This window comes from Schistocerca serialis, chromosome 4, assembly GCF_023864345.2.
Source record: "Schistocerca serialis cubense isolate TAMUIC-IGC-003099 chromosome 4, iqSchSeri2.2, whole genome shotgun sequence".
NCBI classification, from domain to species: Eukaryota; Metazoa; Arthropoda; class Insecta; order Orthoptera; family Acrididae; genus Schistocerca; species Schistocerca serialis.
In genome coordinates this window covers 573,591,649-573,598,483 of record NC_064641.1, presented here as the reverse complement: position 1 = coordinate 573,598,483, position 6,835 = coordinate 573,591,649, and the positions used below count along the sequence as shown (strand labels likewise).

At 41.4% G+C, this 6,835-nt stretch overlaps 1 non-coding gene across 1 annotated transcript; it reads right to left on the bottom strand.

Annotated features, from left to right (window-relative positions):
- Positions 1-1,849: 1,849 nt before the first annotated feature.
- On the bottom strand, positions 1,850-1,923 carry Trnaa-agc (transfer RNA alanine (anticodon AGC)). Its single transcript has one exon. It is a non-coding gene; the product is annotated as a tRNA-Ala (tRNA).
- Positions 1,924-6,835: the final 4,912 nt, after the last annotated feature.

The following is a 6,835-nucleotide window of genomic DNA, read 5'->3' as shown; positions in this document are numbered from 1 at the left end:
AATTCTTCACGAAGTATCATATCTCCCATTTCATCTTCTTCTATGTCCTCTTCCATTTCCATAATATTCCCTCAAGTACATCTCCCTTGTATTCCCTTCTTTGCTTAAAACTAGTTTTAAATCTGAGCTCTTGATACTCATACAAGTGGTTCTCTTTTCTCCAAAGCTCTCTTTAATTTTCCAGTACGCAGTATCTATCTTACCCCTAGTGATATATGCCTCTACATCCTTACATTTGTCCTCTAGCCATCCCTGCTCAGGCATTTTGCACTTGCTGTCGATCTCATTTTTGAGACGTTTGTAATCCCTTTTACCTGCTTCATTTGCTCCATTTTTATATAGTCTCCTTTCACCAATTAAATTCCATATCTGTTCTGTTACTCAAGGATTTCTCCTAGCTGTCGTCTTTTTACCTACTTGATCCTCTGCTGCCTTCACTATTTAATCTCTCAAAGCTACCCATTCTTCTTTTACTGGATTTCTTTGCCCCATTCCTGTCAATCGTTCCGTAACGGTCTCCCTAAAACTGTCTACAACCTCTGGTTCTGTCAGTTTAGCCAGGTCCCATCTCCTTAAATTCCCACCTTTTTGAAGTGTCTTCAGTTTTAATCTACAGTTCAAAACCAATAGATTGTAGTTAGAGTTCACATCTCTCCCTGGAAATGTCTTACAATTTAAAACCTGTTTCCTAAATCTCTGTCTTACCATTATATAATCTATCTGATACCTTCTAGTATCTCGAGGCTTCTTCCATGTATACAGCCTTCTTTCATGATTCTTGAACCAAGTGTTAGCTACGATTAAGTTGTGCTCTGTGCAAAATTCCACCAGGCTGGTTCCTCTTCCATTTCTTACCCCCATTACATATTCACCTACTACGTTCCTTCCCTTCCTTTTACTACTATCAAATTCCAGTCACCCATGACCATTAAATTTTCGTCTCCCTTCACTATCTGAATAATTTCTTTTACCTCATGATACATATCATCAATCTCTTCGTCATCTGCGGAGCTAGTTTGCATACAAACTTGTACTACTGTGGTAGGCGTGGGCTTCGTGTCTGTCTTGGCCACAATAATGTGTTATTGTTATTAGTAGCTTACCCGCACTCCTATTTTTTATTTATTATTAAAGCTACTCTTTCGTTGCCCCTATTTGATTTTGTATTTAGAATCCTGTATTCACCTGACCAGAAGTCTTGTTCCTCCTGCCACCGAACTTCGCTAATTCCTACTATATCCAACTTCAACCTATCCCTTTTTAAATTTTCTAACCTACCTGCCCGATTAAGGAATCTGACATTCCACGCTCCGATCCATAGAAAGCCAGTTTTCTTTCTCCTGATAACGACGTCCTCCTGAGTAGTCCCCTCCCGGAGATCCGAATGGGGGACTATTTTACCTTCGGAATATTTTACCCAAGAGGACGGCATCATCATTTAACCATATAGTGAAGCTGCATGCCCTCGGGAAAAATTACTGCTGTAGTTTCCTCTTGCTTTCAGCCGTTCGCAGTACCAGCACAGCATGGCCGTTTTGGTTAATGTTACAATGCCAGATCACTCAAACATCCAGATTGTTGCCCCTGCAATTTCTGAAGAGGCTGCTGCCCCTCTTCAGGAACCACACGTTTGTCTGGCCTCTCAACAGATACCCCATCGTTGTGATTGCACATGAGGTACGGCTGTCTGTATCGCTGTGGCACGCAAGCCTCTCCAACAACGGCAAGGTCCATGGTTCATGGGAGGGGACTTTCGGAGGAGGGGGACCAAAGCAAATGAAGAGGAAGGAATTATTGTTATCAGCTGCATCAGGGCTTTGTGTGACATCTGAGGCGACGAGTGCAAATGTGTGCGGGGCCGGGTTTCGAACCCAGGATCTCCTGCTTGCTAGGCAGTTGCGTTAACCACTGCGCTACCCAGACACAGTGTTTATCACAGCTGCGCGGACCACCTCGGCACGCATCTAGGCCGACCTGATTTCTTACCTATCACCACCTATACGCAATTCCTGTCCACCTCGCTCGCTACTTAGAGATTCCAACAGGAGGATTTCCGAAAGAACACACACCTCAATTTCATAAAATTGACTATTCCTTGATGCACCAGGTTATGTTCCAACAAATGTTTTTTGAGAGTCACATCGCAGAATAAACTTAGCGGCACAACCATACTTGCAAGAGTCTTGCCGTCAGCAGAGATCCACTCTGCAACTCCCTCTTGGGATAAATTAGGGTAACACGACCACGTGTTGAATGGTGTCCACGTCGGTAAGCTTCCAGCTATTTCTGTTTTGTGTATTGTTTGGGTCACCTTTTATTGTCTGACCGCGGAAACATGATCCTGTAGTGTGAAGGAGAGAGATCAGCAGTATCACTGGTGCCAAAGAACCATTTTTAACCATATTCTAAGAGCCAAATCATTGTGACGACTTACTCACAGCGTGATTGAATTCCTCCTGGTGAAGCTGCCGGCACGTGATGCGATAAGGACAGTTACAAGCAGAGGAGAGACAAATGAGAAATCGTTCTAGAGGCAATGTGGTGAGCAACTTGGGACATCCTGCGGCATAAGCGGCTTTGGCAAACGGGAGATTTTTATGGCCCAGCACCTCGGATGAGCATCTCGGAAACGGCGAACTGTTCACGTGCTACTATCGTGAGTGTCTATGCAAAGTGGTTACGGACGGTGAAATCTCGAGTAGCGACAAAGTGTTGAACACCCACCTCTCATATCAGTTAGCGAGGGTGTGCCCGAATGTACAGGAGGATAGGCAACTATCTGTGGCACGTCTGACGGCAAAGTGCAATGATGGTGCAGGCACAAGTGTTTCGCAGCTCACCGTTCAGCGAACGTCGTTGAACATGAGGCTCCGAGAAGCAGACAGTCCCTATGTGTTCCCTTGTTGATCAAACGACATAGTTAGTTACGACTAGTGCTGCCATCTTCCGTCTGTGATTATTATTGCACGTTGACGTCGAACAGAGACGGTGGTCACATTTATGTGACTGGACTGAGTATTTTCCTATGTGAACGTCTAAATTAGTAAACACATAAAGTTTACAGTGCTTTTGCGCTGTCACCGACTGAAACTCCTGCGGTAGTAACATCGTGTCATTATTTCCGATAGCAAAGCGGTACAACAGCAATCTTTGCAGCCCAAGCTTCATGGACGTACGAGGCAATGTCTACAAAAGACGCAGTATAGGATGTACACAACCAGTACGTGTGAGCACAGTTAATTCCAAACTTAAAAATGATTCAAATGACTCTGAGCTTTATGGGATTTAACATCTGAGGTCATCAGTCCGCTAGGCCTAGAACTACTTAAACTTAACTAACCTAAGGACATCACACACATCCATGCCCGACGCAGGATTCGAACCTGCGACCGTAGCAACAGCGCGGTTCCGGACTGAAGCGCCTAGAACCGCTCGGTCACCACTGCCGGCTCCAAACGTAACTATGAAGTTTCACATCAGTGGAATCTCATAATCAACATCTGGACCAGTGACAGATTTTTGAACGTCCACTTCTTGCCGACGAGATTGCATGGGTGAATTACGAATGTTTCTGGCTCAAGATTACTTGGTGACGAACCATTAGCTGTTCGTCGAGGAATATTCGAAGGTTAGTCACAAAATTTTATCACCTTGAAAAAAAAGTCTATCTGCCTACATGAAAATTAGTTTTCATTCTTCACATATATTCACACTTTAATGGGACACATTTTTCTAGCGAGAGTTGACTTGACTTAGCGTAGAACAGATGTCTGCACTTTGGATGTTCCTCAAAAATCACCTGCTCTTCACTCTGGGAATGCCAGTTAGGCAAAGGTTTCTTTATCTGAGGAAAGAGGAGGAAGTCACGTATTACCATTTGGGCGGGGGGGGGGGGGGGGGGGGTTGGAAAAAAATTTGACACACCAAAGAACAAAGAAAAAGCGTGTGAGATAGCTGACAATAGCACTCCCTTCCTAAAAAGTGATTACTGAAGGTTTGATATAGTCCATTCCCTGCATCGTCTTGTTGAAATCGTGATATCAATTTCCGTTGTGCGACTGATATAATTTAATTGGATTCAATTATTTAACGACTTCAAACGACATTGCATTCAGTGGAATCAGGATATAGCGAGCCTTTCCCTACAAAGAATAGGTGCACACCTTTTACTATCAACAAGTCAGAATACAACTCCGTTGCACGAGTTAGATCATACTACATCATAACAAATATTTGTGCAGACGCTGACTGACTAGTTGAGTAGCCGCTGTATCTCTGTACTATTTGTCGGTGGAAGCCAAGTGAATTCTATTCCAGACAAACGACAGAACACAGTAATTTCTTGTATTTTTGGATGTAGAGATGCTCGCTCCTATTTGAAACAGGAGTAAAAGCACCGTAAGAAAATTCTTGGCAAACCTAGCTATAAAATAACAAGCCCTTGACAACTTTTAATTAGTCGTCGGAAGGCTACACCCCGGGAGTTTCTTGCCTCCAAGAAATCCAATTCATGGTTTCTGAGCGTATTGCTAACCCAAGAAGTAATTAAGCGGATAATTTAGAGTGGTTTACTCGCAAAGGGAGACTGATGGCCCCTCTTCCAGTCATTCTTGAATTATTTCTGCATAAATCAGGCCAAGTTGACTACAGCCAGAACTGGCGACCAGCCCGCTTACTCTCACGTTTTCGTACTTTTTAAAATCACATACTCCGTAGCGTTTTATGCTACTGAGACTCACACGCATTAGAATTTCGCAGTGAAGGACGAGAACAATGATTTTAATCCAGACGTCTCATAGCAGAATGAAAATGTAGCAACGTCCAAAGGTAACTACAGTCGCGTACAAGACGTAAAAGAGAAGAGAAAAATGAAGGATTGAGGAAATCATGCCACGAATGCGAACTCAGGAAGCTTTTTGACTACACGTAGCACTTATCACTGAATTCAAGGTGGAGAGGCAATGAACAGCGTCATCAGGTGATCGGTAGTACTGGCCAATACATCCAAGGAGTACGTCTGGGTGTATTTCTACGCTATTTTTTTTAGCATACAAGGCAAATGAAATTTAATATTCTTCTTCTGCACTTCAAGTATTAGGCCGCCGACGGTACTCATCTCTTCCTTGGCTTCCCGATTATGTTTTGTGTCGTTATTAGGTAGTCTGACTCTATTCATGCTGTCGAGAAGTTCACTCAGTTTTGTTTTGTTGGCAGTTTTGTTTCTTACGTTGAATGTGTTTAACTCTTTACTACATTCAAGGGTAATCTACTATCCTACGCGTCACTCGTTTGTTTAGAAATCCGTTCCTAATACAACGCTGCCACTCCGCTCCTATGTAGTGGTAGTACCGGCTATGTTTTTGCGTTGTGGGGGCACGAGCTAACCAGCGACCATTATTTCTATAAATACTTACCAGTAGAAGTCGAAAGATAGCCCACAAAGTTATAAATGTTACTTTTTTATTTGTCATCACAAATTGTTTTTAATCGTTTTAGACATAATGCACCTGTGTTTGAACGATGATCAAATTTTGGAGTTATTGTTAGCTAGTGTAGACTCCTGACTCACTGAGTACATCAGAGTCTTTTCAAGATGCTGTCGAGTATAGTGACAATGAAACAGAAATATCTGATTATCAAGCTCACAGTGAAATAGACGACGATAAAGAGGCAGAAGAAGTGATTGTCTCCGGGGGAAATCAAGGAATAGTAGAAAAATCTGCCTATTTTTATGGAAAAAAAACCGTTGTAAAGAAGAATAGCAAGATGGCACATAAAGATTTTAGAAAACAGTTCGGCATAGCATTGATAAAAGCTAATATCAAAGAGAGAAAAATGAATCCCAGACATTTTTCTAGGTATTTGCTGACTGCAACGGACGAAATTCATTGTAAAAATTCTCAAATTACAGAAGTCTCGACGAATGTGTATTGCAAGTCAAAGTAGGACCGAGTCAGCCAAAAATGTCAAAGGTGCCACAATACCACATATGTTCACTACTTAAGACACAAAAACCACCAAAACCTGGTCCAAATGTGAAAACTACGTGTGCAAATTGCATTTCATTGATGGGAAGATATGTCTTGACTGTGATAAATAAAAATAAGTGCTTCGCAGATTTGTTCATGTACCTACTGTCATACCTTTTATTGAAAGTCATTGTTTAGTTTTTTCCTTTGTAATTTACTTAACTATTTGAGCTCAAAACACGTTTCTGAACATTGTTCAAGCAGGTTTTCTTTGTTTTATTAACTTAATCCCAAAAATTCAGTTTAAGAGGCCGTGTTATGTTGTTATTGTTAATATTGGTAACATAATGTTTCTTTTTTCATTAAGATTGCTTTTTCTTAAATACAAGCTTTTTTTGTAGAATTTTTAATAACACTGAAATAAATAAGCTCAAGTGGTATTCGTTTTAGGGTTCGAAAAATACGTACAAAGATACTAACATCATTCTAAACAGCGACTGTATTTAAGTGTTAATTTCTTCGTAATGTTGCTATTCCTTAATCAGCATACTCTAGTAAAGCCTTCTGCAGTCCTAAGGGATGTCATTCCAGCTGCCTGACTCTTTCTTTCTTGTCGCTTGTAAATGATCCACTACTACGAATGGTATTGTGGGTCGGTCAAAACTTTATAAAACTTCATTGATGTTATTTTTTCTGTTTTGTTCTTAACGTACCTGTTTATTGTTCAACAAAAGTTTCCAAATATTGCTACTTTCTTGCCCCTATCTTTTTCATACTCTTATGTGATATAACATGAACATTAATAAATCCGCTAATTACATGGCGATATACTCGTCTGAGAGGGATGGGAGAACAGGACGCTGATG